The sequence below is a fragment of the Peromyscus californicus genome, unplaced genomic scaffold (genome assembly GCF_007827085.1).
Source record: "Peromyscus californicus insignis strain IS unplaced genomic scaffold, ASM782708v3 Scaffold_9__1_contigs__length_137607984, whole genome shotgun sequence".
NCBI classification, from domain to species: domain Eukaryota; kingdom Metazoa; phylum Chordata; class Mammalia; order Rodentia; family Cricetidae; genus Peromyscus; species Peromyscus californicus.
Genome location: NW_026294617.1, coordinates 114,158,104 through 114,172,131, shown reverse-complemented (window position 1 = coordinate 114,172,131; position 14,028 = coordinate 114,158,104). Strand labels below are relative to the sequence as shown.

The 14,028-nt window shown below is 40.5% G+C and overlaps 1 long non-coding RNA gene across 1 annotated transcript in view; it reads right to left on the bottom strand.

Annotated features, from left to right (window-relative positions):
- Window positions 1-6,630, bottom strand: part of LOC128106269 (uncharacterized) — a 44,919-nt gene extending 38,289 nt beyond the window's left edge. Inside the window, exon 1 of the long non-coding RNA XR_008216642.1 lies at window positions 6,375-6,630. This is a non-coding gene — a long non-coding RNA (uncharacterized LOC128106269). The remainder of the gene's footprint in view (window positions 1-6,374) is intronic.
- Window positions 6,631-14,028: the final 7,398 nt, after the last annotated feature.

The following is a 14,028-nucleotide window of genomic DNA, read 5'->3' as shown; positions in this document are numbered from 1 at the left end:
CATGCTGACGAAGGGCTGCCAGAATTCGAAACAGCAAACAGCACAAGATTATATATGACTCATGAAATCAAGAACAGTTTTTTGAAAGAAGTGATCTTCGCCAAGGCTCTTAAAAGATAAGTGGGATTGGTGAACAGAGGCAGAGGAGACTCGTGGGAAGGGTTGTCGAAGGAATAGAGGGAAGGCACTATAAAGGAAAGCCTCAAGAATTGATTCTTAGAAACTGGAGCACTTGAAATATATATTTTAAAAAATCTCAACCATAGATAAGCTCAATAAATTTACAGCCCGACGCCCTCACATCCACCCATCATGTTTCCAGCGATTTGCTAATATTGCACCTTGAGAGTTTCAGATAACCCCTTCTCTGCGCGTAACCAGCCCTGACTGTATTGGCCCTTGTAAAGTCCAGCCTCTTTAGGAGCTCACCAGCTGTGGCTTGTGCCTCTTTCTCTCCACCCCACAGCCATAGCCATGCTCTTCAATTCTTAAAGCCGCCAGACACTTCCTGGCCTCGGTTTGGGTTGATTGCTGTCTCCTCTGCCGGAAATGCCTTTTACTCTCTTGTCTGATCTTGTTCAAAGTCTGTTTTCTCAGATTTCTAAGTCCTTGAAAAAAGAGCATATGATTTGCTTTGTTGTCTGCTCCACTTATCAGATTGGCTGAGTTGGATTTTTTTTTTTTAATTTCATCTGATATGTGGAAGTTTGCCTTATAAATAAACCTCTGCAAAGCTTTACCTATAGAGTCTTTAAAAAAAGTTGGCACAACAATGTAACACACAACTTTGGAGTTCTGAGCAAGATGTCTGGTTTTTACGATCTTTTCCAAGTACAAGGTGAAAAACAAAAACAAGGAAAGAGGCAGTGTAATATATTTCATGAAAAAAAAAATCTGTCTCAAGCCCCTTCACTGAGAAATTATCCTTGATCTGCTATAACCTGGGGCCATGTGAGCTAAAATTATTGGGACTATAAATCATCAAGAAACATTAATTTCTGCTGAAATGATAAAGTCAAGAATGTTTGGATCCTCCCAAGATGGGTTAGGCTCACAAAGACTTGGATATCTGAAGGGGAGTCTCACTGTCTTCATACCCATGAGAGTGTCAGTTTGAAAGGACATACTCCACAATAGATAGTGTATAAGAGGATCAAAACTCCTTTGGGACAGTATCTGTTCTTAAATAGTTCATGATTTTTTTGTGTTATACAATAAAAAGAATCAAAATAGGTTACTCAGAGTGGAGAGGTTTGTACTACACTGTAGTTTTCTGTGTTCTTAATCACTAGTAATTCTTTTATAAATATTTGTTGAATTGATAAGTCCATGAATCAACAGATATAATGCCAACCAGGATAGGTATTTAAATATGGCTTAAAATAGTAACTTGCCAAATATTTAAACACATGGAATTATTCAGGAATAAAATCTGTATAAACACATTATTATTATGAAAAGAAGGAGCAATTTAAAATGTAAATCAATCTTTAAATATCTTGTTGATATTTTCAACCAGACACATTTGTACGGGTGTGTGCATGTGTGTGTGTTTGCCTATATCTATATACATATGTTGTAGGTGTGTGTGAAGGTATATACACATGTGTGGAGGCCAGAGGGCAACCTTGATTGTTAGTCCTTAGATATTGTTCTCTCTTTTGAGACAGGCAGGACCTCTCACTGGCCTGGAACACATCAATTAGGCAAGGCTGGTTGCCAGCAAACCCTGGGGATCTACCTGCCTCAGCACTGAGATTCAAAGTGTGCATGGGTTCTAGAGACTGAACTCATGTTCCTATGCTTTTGCAGCAGGCACTTTGTTGACAGAACCATTTCCAGAGCCCCAGACACATTCTTAATTCATGATGAGCCACATCACTGCCAAATATTATGGCTTAAATTTATTTTTTTTTAAGGCTAAGAATAATTAGGCTTTAGTAGAATAATTTGTTATTTTTTGAAGTTATCCCTTTCATTTTTATAAGGAATACATGTGAAGAAGAAAGGACCTATTGCAGAAATTTCAGGACATTTTAGAAAGAGGGACAGATGCTTCTGTTAACTCTGAATCTCTGAATTTATATCTACAAAGGAAAAATGGAGAGACACAACATGACATTATAATAATTTAATCTGTTGGAAGTGGCCACTTGTTCACCTTTTTTATTTTGATAAGTGTTGACTATCACCCAAAATAAAATTTAACAAAAACAATTGAAAATATTTTATTACCTCATAATCATAGAGATATTGTTATGTTTAGTGGTGCTGGGCTTCATCTGTAGTCAATCATCTTTAATAAAACTTAAGGCGATGAAAGCAGCTAACAGTCAGTCATTGCTGTTCGTGTGTAAGTGTTATGACAAGGGCTTTCTATGAACTCGTTCATTTAAACTGAACCCTGATTCTGAGAAACAAATGTGTGGCTGCTCAACCTTCTTATTCCAGATGAAGAACCAGTTACAGGGAATGTTTTAGAAGTTGTTCGAATTTAGTCTAGGAGGTGGCAGAGCAGAGATCTTTCTTATGTAATTATAATAGCTATGCTCATCATTCATCATATGTTCTAGAAATTTCCCTTCCAAAAATAAACATGGTAGCTGGCTGTGACGGTACACACCTGCAAGCCCAGCACTCAGGAGGCAGAAGCAGAAGGACTGTCATGAGTTTAAGGCCAACAAAGGACTTAGATAGAGAATTCCAAGATAGCCAGAACTACATAAGAAAAACCTGTCTCAAAATAAATAGACAAAAGTAAACATGAAGCTAAAACATACTCACTACAGTATAAACACTTCCAATTTGGTCTCCACTATCCTATTTTGAACATAAACTTCATCTGTCATGTAAAAATGTCCTTCTAAAGCATGGGCAATATCAGAAGAGACAAGTAAGATATTCCTGGTTTTTGAAATAAAAAAAATACTATTTTTTTTAGCAGTGTAAGAGTTAATTTGCTATTTTAGTAATTAGGACATGAAGTTGAAGTTGAACCATGTGAAGTCATTTGTGTTGTAGATCATAACTGATCAAATATTGATAATTTAATGAAGTATAATCTGAAAGCTTTCAGTTTCTCTCTGGGGTACTTGAACCAGAGTGTTGACAAGCAATGGTGAAAATTCAGTTTCTTCTACATACAAGCCAGGAGAGAAAAAGAAAGAAGGCATAGATGCAACGGGATCAGCATATTAAGCAAAATAAACCAGAGAAAGAAAAATTCATGTTTCACTTATTTGTGAATCCTAGATTCTATATAGATTTACATATATTATATATATATTTGTATATAACATGAAAATAGAAATGAGAAAAGGGAATAGCAGTAGATAAATTGGATGGAAAGATATGGGTGTGAATCTGATCAACCTGAAAGGAATGTCTTTGGAAATCTGTCACTATCTATAGTGATTGTACACCTATAGTAACCCAGAAGATACCAGAAAGCAAATAGCCTATATTCAAGGAACTTAGAATGAGATCATATGTAAAACAAGCAGGACTCAATCAATTCTTGGGTCAAAAATGGAAAACAGTGGATGGCTAGACATTCTGGCACTAGCAGATTTAGAAAGCTATAGAAATTTCTAAAAGTACCAGGATGTAAATTAGACTGAGGAGCATGGAAAGACCTTGATGGTACAAGGAACAGAACAGGAAAAGGAAGCCACTTTAGAGCTATCTAAACATGTGCAGAGCCCAGACAAGAAAGCCAGGGTGCAGCAGGGAGCTGGCTAGGAGAGGAAGGATGGCTGCGGTGGAAGCAGATGCCTGCACCTGATTCTGGCCCGGTGGAACGTGATTCCTTTTCAGGAGGGTAAATTCATAAAAGCACACTCTAAAGCAACTAAGTGGGGTGAGGGCACAGTGTAAGTGACCAGGGGCAGAGCAACAGCTTGGGTGAGTTAAATCATCCAGGGCCAGGATGCTGAAATGAGAACCTGGATGAGAATCCAACAAATCTTAGAAGAAAGAAGATCTGACTTTCAATTTGCAATATTGGAATGGGACCAAATGTTTCTAAAGAAATGAAAGCTGTGTTATCTCAAAACTAAGAGGGATGATTTATTCTAATCATTACATAGAGTCTGGCTAGCATATTTTCAGATAGTGTTTGAGTGCTGAGTGATGTTCTTTATATATTCGCATATAGACATTCAATTCTTCATATAATATTGAAAAGCAGATACTAATACTTTAATTTTATAAGTGATAAAATGTAGGCTCAGAGAGTCCCAAAATTTTGTGACTATTACATGACCTTAAGTGTTTATGACTGCCAAGGCAAATGCTTTGGGTCACTTATGTATTTTATTTGAGTAGAAGTTGAACAGACAACTGGACATTCAAGTGACTGTCTTTTTTATTTTTATTTTATTATTAATTATTTGATTAATTTGTTGCAGTCAGACTTGGCACCTCCTTTCCTATTAAGACTGGAAAAAGCAACCCAGCAGAAGGAAAGGGTCCCACAAGCAAGTAACAGAGTCAGAGACAGCCCCTGCTCCCACTGTTTGGAGACCCACAAGAAGACCAAGCTACACAACTATAACACATGTACAGAGGGCCTCGGTCAGTCCCATGCAAGCTCTCTGGTGGTGTGTTCATTCTCTGTAAGCCCCTAGAAGCTCAAGTCAGCTGATTCTGTGGGTTTTCTTGTGGTGTCCTTGGTACCTCTAGTTCCCATAATCCTTCTTCCTCCTCTTCCACAGAATTCTCTGAGGTCCACCTAAGGTTTGGCTGTGGGTCTCTGCATCTGTTTCCATCAGTTGCTGGGTGGAGCCTCTCTGATGACAATGGGCTAGGTAATGATCTCTGAGTATAAGCAGAATATCATTAAAAATCATTTCATTGGCTTTTTTTTGCCAGTCATGTTTGGTTCTATCCTAGGTCTCTGAGCTGTCCAGCCTCTGGGTCCTGGCCCACCAGGCAGTGTTAGAGGTGAGCTCTCTCTATGGTATGGGTTTTAAAATGGACCAGTCATTGGTTGGCCACTCCCATAATTTCTGTACCACCTTTACCCCATCACATTTTGTAGACATGGCAAATTGTAGGTCAAAGGTTATGTAGCTGGACTTGTGCCCCAATCCCTCCACTGGAAGACTTGCCTAGTTCCACAAGATGGCTGGTTCAGGCTCTGTATCTCTCATTACTTGGAGTCTTAGCTAGGGGTCATCCTCATAGATTTCTGGGAGTTTCCATTGCACTAGGTTTTGAGCTCATCCCAGAGATGCCCCTGATTCCAGTTGTCTTTCCCAGAAAAGTGTAAAGGGGTGGTACTGAGTACCTGGATTTGGAAGTCACCACAATTAGTTGAACTTGTAAGTAGGTAATTACCTCAGGGCTGAGGAACATGAGGAGGAGAAACATGAGAGAGCAAAAGCCCCAAATCCCAAATCATGAGAACTACTTGGAATTATGGGTAGAAAGTAGAGCTTAATCGTGTCAAAACTAAAACAGAAACAGAGAGGCGGGGAGTGGAGTGCTAAGAAATCTCAGTCACGTGGTGCGGGAATGTCCAGTAGCTAAGGGACAAGCTGGCTGAGATCTGGAAGGCACATGGAATGTTCTATATGTGAAGTGAAGTGTGTTCCAGAAAAGGAGGCTGCTGCAGAGTGTCAAGAAGGAAGCACAAGTGGACGGAGATAAACAAGGGAGGCTTAGACTGAAAGCGGTGGTTTCTACAGGGAAGTGCCTGGTGATGATTCACCAGATGAAGATCCCAGGAGCTACCTACTGTTTGGAGATCAGATATCAGGAGCATGTGTCTCCTGTCTCTCAGTGTTAAAGGTTCACAGTTATCTTAGCCTGGGATGCCATAACAAATGAAAGACCAGGGGATGAGTGAGCAAGCATGTGTTCCAAAGGCAAGCAAGCACACATAACTCAGACACTATCTAATGAGAGCTCAGTGAAGATACTCTTCCAGCTATTAGACATTTCCCTCTTGCTGTTTGTCATATGGAGTGTGTTGCGGGGAAATCAGATCTCTAGTCTCTTCTAGTAAAGATATTACTATCACCACGAGGACTCTCTCCCCATGACTTAATCTGAATTGTCTCCTCTCCCACAGACCTTATCTCTTAGCATCAATATGTTGACTGTATGAGCTTTGACATACATGTTTGGGGGTTGGGAGGACATAGGATACAAATATTCATTCTACAGCGATGAATTAATTTATTTATTTTCTGTATTAAATTGACAAAATTCCTTCCGCACTATCTCAAGTTGAACTTCCCCAGATTCATTTCATAAGACACACTACAAAAGATATCTGCAATTTTGAAAATATCAAAATTGGTGATATGATTTGTACTAATTAAACTGCCAATGGGGATTTCTGAAGATGTCAAGAGAGACATACTTACCAGCAATCCTTGACTTTTACCTAGACTCTTGATTCTCCTTCACTTGTCTCTGGCTCTAAGATGGAGTAATGGAGGACTGCCCCACCTCTGTGTTCACAAAGACGGGAGAAGCGTGAGACGCAGAGGCTGCTTCAGGTCTTGGTTCAACTATCTCAGTGTGCTAAGCTGTTCCCACAGCTGCCTTCATTGTCACAAGCAGCACATTTTAGGCTGCATGTACCACAAGCAAATGGACTTAGGGGAGCAGATAGCTGCATGGTTGATACACTCAGCATCTTTTGTTAGGCAGTGTCTCTGTCTCCTAGCAACAGTGTAGGGAAATCCATCAGGGGTATGAAATTAGATGTCCATGTAGGCGGAATACCTGTAGAGTGTTCAGTTTTATGAAAAGCTTTCACTAAAAATTATATATATTATGCAAAATGCTACAGTAACATAAGGTTAAAGTAGAAATTGTTCAACTCCTACATGAGCAATTTAAGGTTCCAACAGTACCCAGTAGCCAAGAGTCTACAATGTACAAAGAAGAAAGAAAAAGGCTCAGAAAGACACCATATGGAAAGCCAGAGAGGCTAACTACTTCCAGAAAAACGTCTTCCTCAAAAAAGGAAAGAAAGAAAGAAAGAAAGGAAGGAAGGAAGGAAGGAAGGAAGGAAGGAAGGAAGGAAGGAAGGAAGGAAGGAAGGAAGGAAGGAAGGAGATTTGGGGGTGGGGTGGGGCTAGGGGTCATCTTAATCAGGCTCTTATTTTGTGAGACACTTCTCTAAGCTTTGGAGAGGGAATAAAACAAAACACTTTGTCCTTCAAGCAAACAAGAAACAAGCTGGAAATACAAAATTCTAGGACAAACGCTAAGGAGCTCTTCCCTGCAGGTACTGGTATCCCATACTTTTCAAAACCCCATGTACTCAGACCCACTCCTTGTCACTTCATTTCTCACAGCAGTTGATAGTTAGCTGTCTGCCTCACCCATGATCTGCAACCAAACAAGTCCAGGTCCAAGAGGAGCATATCCTGGGATCTGTGTGTGACCAACCTGCCCGAGATTCTTGAGAAATGACGAATTCTACAGAGAGTGCTACACATGGTATCTGTCCCATTTGTGTAAGGCTAATAAAGGAATTTCTACTTTCAGAGAGCCTGTGATGTTTTCTCCCATCCTGTTTAATGCAAAAACAAACAAACAAGTAAAAATCCCTTTCTGAGAATGAAATAACTTCCTTCTCAGTTGCTTTATTTACATAGCTAGTTTGATTCCTATTCTTAGTCTACAACTAATTTTATTAAGTATTCATTGTGTACTATGCAGTCATATGAACTACAAATTACATACACAGTGTATATATACATATATCTAGCTGCATAAGCTTGAGCTGGGCACTATGCTTGATGCTGGAAAAGGATAGGGCATGATGTCAGTGATGATACAGAACTCACAGTCCTTGGAAGATGAACAAGCAGTAAACATTAAGGATGAATGCTATCAAAGAGCACTTGCTTGAAGGTATATTTGAAGACTTTTACTTCTTAATTTAATTGCCCTCTGTAAACATAAATTATAATTAATAATTGTGATGGTTATACTTATGTTCAATTCTTTTGCAGATGTATTTCAAAAGCCATGAAAGAACATGCAACACAAACATTGACAACCAAACTAAGGATGATTAAATCACTCTGGTGATGTTAGAAAAACCTAGAAACCCAGGAGCAGAGTAGATGGCTCTTCTTTTATGGGTTTCTGGGTTTGTCTATAGACCCTGCTTCCTCAGGGATGGGAATGGAAGGAGGAAAGAATGATCTTACTAGGGTACTCCAGATTTCTCCTACATGTTAAGGTAGACCAGGAGCAGCTCTTTGATAAGTCTTATATAAAACAAAGGACCAAACTCCAGCTTCCCTATCTCACAAGGGGAGAGGAAAAGGAAAGGCAGGTCAGGTTTAGATGTTGGCTACAAACACTATGTACTCTAGAAAAATGTTTGCTTTAAACTACTAGAAAATTTAGATGCCTTAGTTCTTATAGACTGGTATAGCAAAATCCCTTAAACTAAACTTCTTATAAACAAACAGCAAAAATTTGTAGGATAAGTCCAGTGCCAGGACATTGGCAGATCTAAAGCCTAGTGAGTTGCCTCTCTGGTTTGGATATAGTGCCTTCCCATCACACCTCGATGTGGAAGTAGCAAGGCAGTACTCCTGAGCCTGATTTGTAAATGCTGTCATCCCATCAGTGAAGCCTCCATCAGTGGCCCCACCTCCTAATCACATTAATAAATACAGACTTTGCTATGTGAATTTTGGAGAGACACAAACATTCAGCCCATAGCACAAGGGTCTCAGAACCACCTGGTGGCTTTGACACTTACTGATTCTACTGTCCAGAACTGAGTTTGGCAAACACAAGCTTGGACATATGACTCTCAAGTAGTAAGGAACAAGAATGCACTTAGGCCACTGTGATGGAGTGAAGACTCAAAGAGAATACTGGAAGATGAGTGACATGTGATGCAGGCCATGCCTCTTGCAGTGGTAGCCCATGCAGGGTCCCCATAAGAGTGTTTTTATTTCGGCCTCAGGTCTTTTGACTATGGTGCAAATTTTATTCCCTGTCCTCTCATAGCTTCTGTAACATGACACCTCCTAAAATATTCTTTTTATGTTTAAGTTAATCTGAGTCAGTTTCTGTTTTTAAGTAATGAGAACTTTGACTACTATGGGTAGGAAGCTGGATCACGAATCATGGGGGAGACAGGCTATATCAGGTATAACAGCAACAAGGCTAAGCTCCTGGAGAAAAGATTGGCAAAGATGTGTTCCCTAACTTGGATCCTGTGCTTATAGTTGGTCAAGGATCACCACAAAGTGGGAAAGCTGGCTAGCAGCTTAAGTGTTAACAACTATCCACCAAAAGTAAGCTCATCCATTAGCCTCTACAATGAAGAAGACCAACTCTCGGGACCTACTTGTCCTAGCTCCAAGAAGACATCTTTCTAAGAACAATTTTACTTTTGTGAGTATGTATGTGATGTGGATATGAGTAGGTGCCTGTGTATGTTCATATAGAAGCCAGAGACACCTATATATGTTCTTTCTTGGGGTGGTATTTACCTTGCTTTGGGGGATATGTCTTTCTCTAGCCTGGAACTCACCTCATTGAATAGGTGGACCTGCCAGAGAGCCCCCCAGGGGTCTACTGCCTCTGCATCTCCAGGGTTGGAGTTATAAGCACTTTTACTACACTGAGCTTTTTCTTTCTTTTTTTTTTTTCATGTGAAATCTGGACAATGAACTCAGGTTCCTCATGCTTATACAGAAACCACCATTCCCACTAAGCTACATCCCCACCCAAGGAATACTTCTAATGCACCAATGTATCCTTTCCCTCTTTAACTCAAGTCTGCCATTACTGAACACCTGACTTGAGCCACCTCTGCTGACTAGATGTGAACGGAATGATGGTAAAGATAATAAATGCAGTAGCCACCTTCCTGAAAATTAGAGATGAGCAAGACAGATATTAAAAAATTATATACATAGTTGCTCCTCATTTTGTCTTTATGGATTCATCTACTTATTAAAAATATCCATAACTTCCATATCAATCAGTGGTAGACAGTTGCAGGGACTGTGGATAATTGGAATAATCAGATGGACAAGTTTCCAGAGGTCACTCTGTTTGGTTTGAGCTCCTAGACAGAAAGGACCGGATAGGGCAGACAGTAGGGCAAAGAAGAATGCAAGGAGCTTAGACTGTCACCAACTCCACCCCAGTTCTGATCAATAAGGCAGCTACTTTCTGCTTGGAGCAATGTTTCAGAAAGTGATAGTTCAGGGATTTGGACAAACCACGGTGAATAATGAGAACTGACTATAATGAATCTTAATAAAATGACAAACACTGCGTGTTATAGTGACAGAACACAGTAAACCAGTAATTGAATCTGGAGATCAAGAAGGTCACTGTGCAAAGAAGTTGCATTAAGTTAATTTCTGAAATATGAGGGAAAGTTATGGTGGCAAAGTTTTTGGAAAGAAACAGTCTGTGCTCAACCCAAAGCCTATGGCTGCAAGTGGCCAAGGAAGCATGAAGTGGCTCAGCACAAAGTGTTTCTAGGAAAAAGACAGAAAACTATTCTACTTACTTGTCCTTTGGTTGTTTTTCCAAAGTGTGATGATCAGTCTTTACTGGCATATTTATTGGATTGAGAATCACCTAGGAGATATACCTTTGGGTATGTCAGTGGAGGCATTTTCAGAAGTGTTAACTGTGGAGGAAAAATATATCCTGAATGTGGACAAGAGTCTGAGACTGAATACAAAGGTCAAAACAACAACAACAAACAAAAAAACAAAACAAAAATAAACAAACAGAAACCAGTAGAGCTCTAACACTCTACTTTCTTTGGCTCTTCATCTGTGAAGATGTGGAGAAGTAGCCTCTTGTACCTGTCACCATGTAGCCACCTGTCACCAAACCTTCACCACATGCCACCATGCCTCCACCACATGCCTGAATTTGTGTGCTTCTCCAAACATGAGACCAAGTAAGACCTTCCTTTCTTAATTTTATTTTATCAGGCATTTGGTCACATCAAGGAGAAGAGTAACTGGTATAGAAAGCTAATATGAAGAGTGAGGACATTATTCTGACAAACGTGAACCTGTGCGTCACACACCTTGGATTTGTCATAGTTACATGTTGGGGCTGTGGTCTAAAGAATCCCTAGAATGATGTAAGCAGAGCTAGCTCAGCCATTCTGCTGTGGTAGACCAGAAAGCCAGGGTAAATATAGACAGTAAAGGCCATGCTCAGGAGGTTTCAGAGGAGCACAAGGGTTCAACTAGACAAGAGGCCATGTGTGTTACCTTCTAGAAAATAATCTGGCCATGTTTTGCCCATGACCTGAAAAATGGAACGAAAGTGAATTTAAAAATGACTAAGTGATCCGACAGAGGAAATTTTGAAGTGGTGTAGCATTCAGGTTGTGATTATTGCTTGTTACTTTTAGCCTTATTGACAATGGAAGGGGACAGAAAGATATAAAAATCGCGCACCTTAGCCAAGAAAGGCATGTGGGCATGGCTAGAGTTGCATATGGGGCAGATGCCAAGAAAGTAACTGTCCTTGTTAAAAAGAATCATTAGAAATAAAACTTTACATCAGGATAACAGAGAAAGTTCTCTGAGGACAAGAACCCATCCATCAATGACGCTAGGTCATAGCAATGCAAACTCATTTGAAAGAAGAGAGCCTGGACTGGAACTGTTTCCTTGGAGATTCCCTGGTCAAAAATAACCACTAAGGAAATATTTTTCCAGGTTCACCCAGGAGAAATGGTGACTATAGATGTGTTAGAAGAAGATCTGGGGTGTATCTGAAGCTAATAGAATTTAGCAAGGGTATTCATATGATGCTGTTCAGAAGCTTGCATAATGTAAGAGTGGGGGAGCCGTGGAGGCTTATGCCAAACTTCCTGAAAGTCACTGAGGACAGGCAAGTGCAGCAAGGTCAGAATGCCAAGAAGGCCCTGACAGGCCACTGTGTGAAATTGTAGCACTGAAGCCTAAGTTGCTGTGGAGACCCCAGGATGTTGTAGATGTCAGGAATAATGGAAAAACTGCTGAGTTAAAATATGTGCACTGAGTATAACAAGTCAAAGAGATGTTATTAGCAAGGAAGATGAAGGAGTGAGGTAATCAAAGCCCATTAGAGTCCCAGATGATGCCACCACGAACCCCATTATGTTGGATAAAACAGTGTTTTCCCGATGTTTTGTTCTGGTATTGAACTTGTGTTGGATATGGGTTCAATGTCTACTAGGGCTTTCTTCACTTTCCTAACTTTCTTCCTTTGCATATCAGAGGCTTCTGCCAGATTCTCTCATAGGTTTTAGTTTATAGGCTGCAATGTATCTTACTCTCTCAAGACTCTCCAGTTTTGATCCCTTAGGGAGGCTAATTTTCTAGCTAGTACAGTGTCTCCCAAGTGCATTGGGAATGCCAGAATTTGTTTCAACACAGGTCTGTATAGATGGAGGTCCTGGCTTTATCCTTCCCAAAGTCCCTAAGTATTGGTCACTCTACTGTAAAGATACAGCTGTGGATGTTAAGTATTCCAATGGTCATTCAGAATTTTCAGTCTCTATAGCCTGAATGGCAGATGTGCCTCCAGAGGTTAGTTTACTGGCTAATCTTAGGGTCAGGGCATCAGAGTTCAACATTATTCTCAGTTGATGAGGTCTTCTTTGCTCCACCAAGGATGGGGCTATCATCCCCTGCACAGTTCAGAGCCTGAGCTGAATTTTGGGCACTTTGAACATTTTGGCTCTCAGTATCTAGGCTTTCACTCCCCGTAAGTGCCTTTCACCACATGGCTATAGTAGGTCAATTTCAAATTGCCTAAATTGTGCTTGGTCACTATCCTCAGGCACTCAGGTAGCTCAGTTTAAAATTGTTAAGTTCTTCCTAGCGACCATACCTGACCACTGCCCTCTGAGTCACATTAGGATGACAGGGTGGGATCATTCCCATTGCTGACTCATCTGCCAGAGATGAACTCTGTTACCCAGTCCTAGAAATGGACCTGTGACTTGTGAGGGCTGAGGGCTGGTACTGTGAGTAGGGCTTGCACTCTCTTCACCAAGGCGACTGGCCTTTTTGGGCAAAGCTTCTCCTTTTATTCTATCTGCAAGGGATTGTGGTGATATTGTGTTCCCCAATATATTGTGCATGCCAATAAACTTATCTGGGGTCAGAGAACAGAACAGCCACTAGATATAGAAGCCAGAAAATGGTGGCACATACACCTTTTATCCTAGCATTCAGCAGGCAGAGATCCCTCTGGATCTCTGTGAGTTCAAAGCCACACTGGAAACAGCCAGGCATGGTGACATACGCCTTTAATCCCAGGAAGTGATGGCAGGAAGCAGAAAGGTATATAAGGTGTGAGGACCAGGAACTAGGCTGGTTAAGCTTTTAGGCTTTTGAGCAGCAGTTCAGCTGAGATCCATTCGGATGAGGACACAGATGCCAGCCAGTTTGAGGAAACGAGATCAGCTGAGGAATTAGTGAGGTGAGGTTAGCTGTGACTTCTTCTGTTTCTCTGATCTTTCAGTGTTCACCCCAATACCTGGCTCTGGGTTTGTTTTTATTTAATAAACCTTCTAACAATTCATGCTACAAGGGATAAGTGCCCCTTGTTTCATTCTGGCACGTTACCTTTGTGTTTTTCATACTGTTCATCTTTTCATCATTCCCTTTGTGAATTTCTGGTTTTTCATCTCTTTCTTTTCCAGATAGACTCTTTTCCTAATCTGACTCTTCTTCATAGGGCTACAAAGTGGCAGTGTCGGGCCCACCACCACACCAGAGGGTCTGTCTGACTGCTTCCTAAAATCAGAAGACAGCACTGGAAATCTTCAAGGGACTTGGAAATCCAGGAAATATGATGCCACCAAGAAGATGTGATCAGTTTCTATTAATTAACACCAGAGAAGTGGAATTCTGTGAATTTCCTGCATTGAAATAAAGCACAAAATTTTTGCATAGAACCTTAGCAAATGACAAGAAATGTCAGTAGCAAACTCAAGGAAACCAAGCCAAACATTTATTTCTACACTACATTTTAGTAGATGGGATACCTACAAAGAAA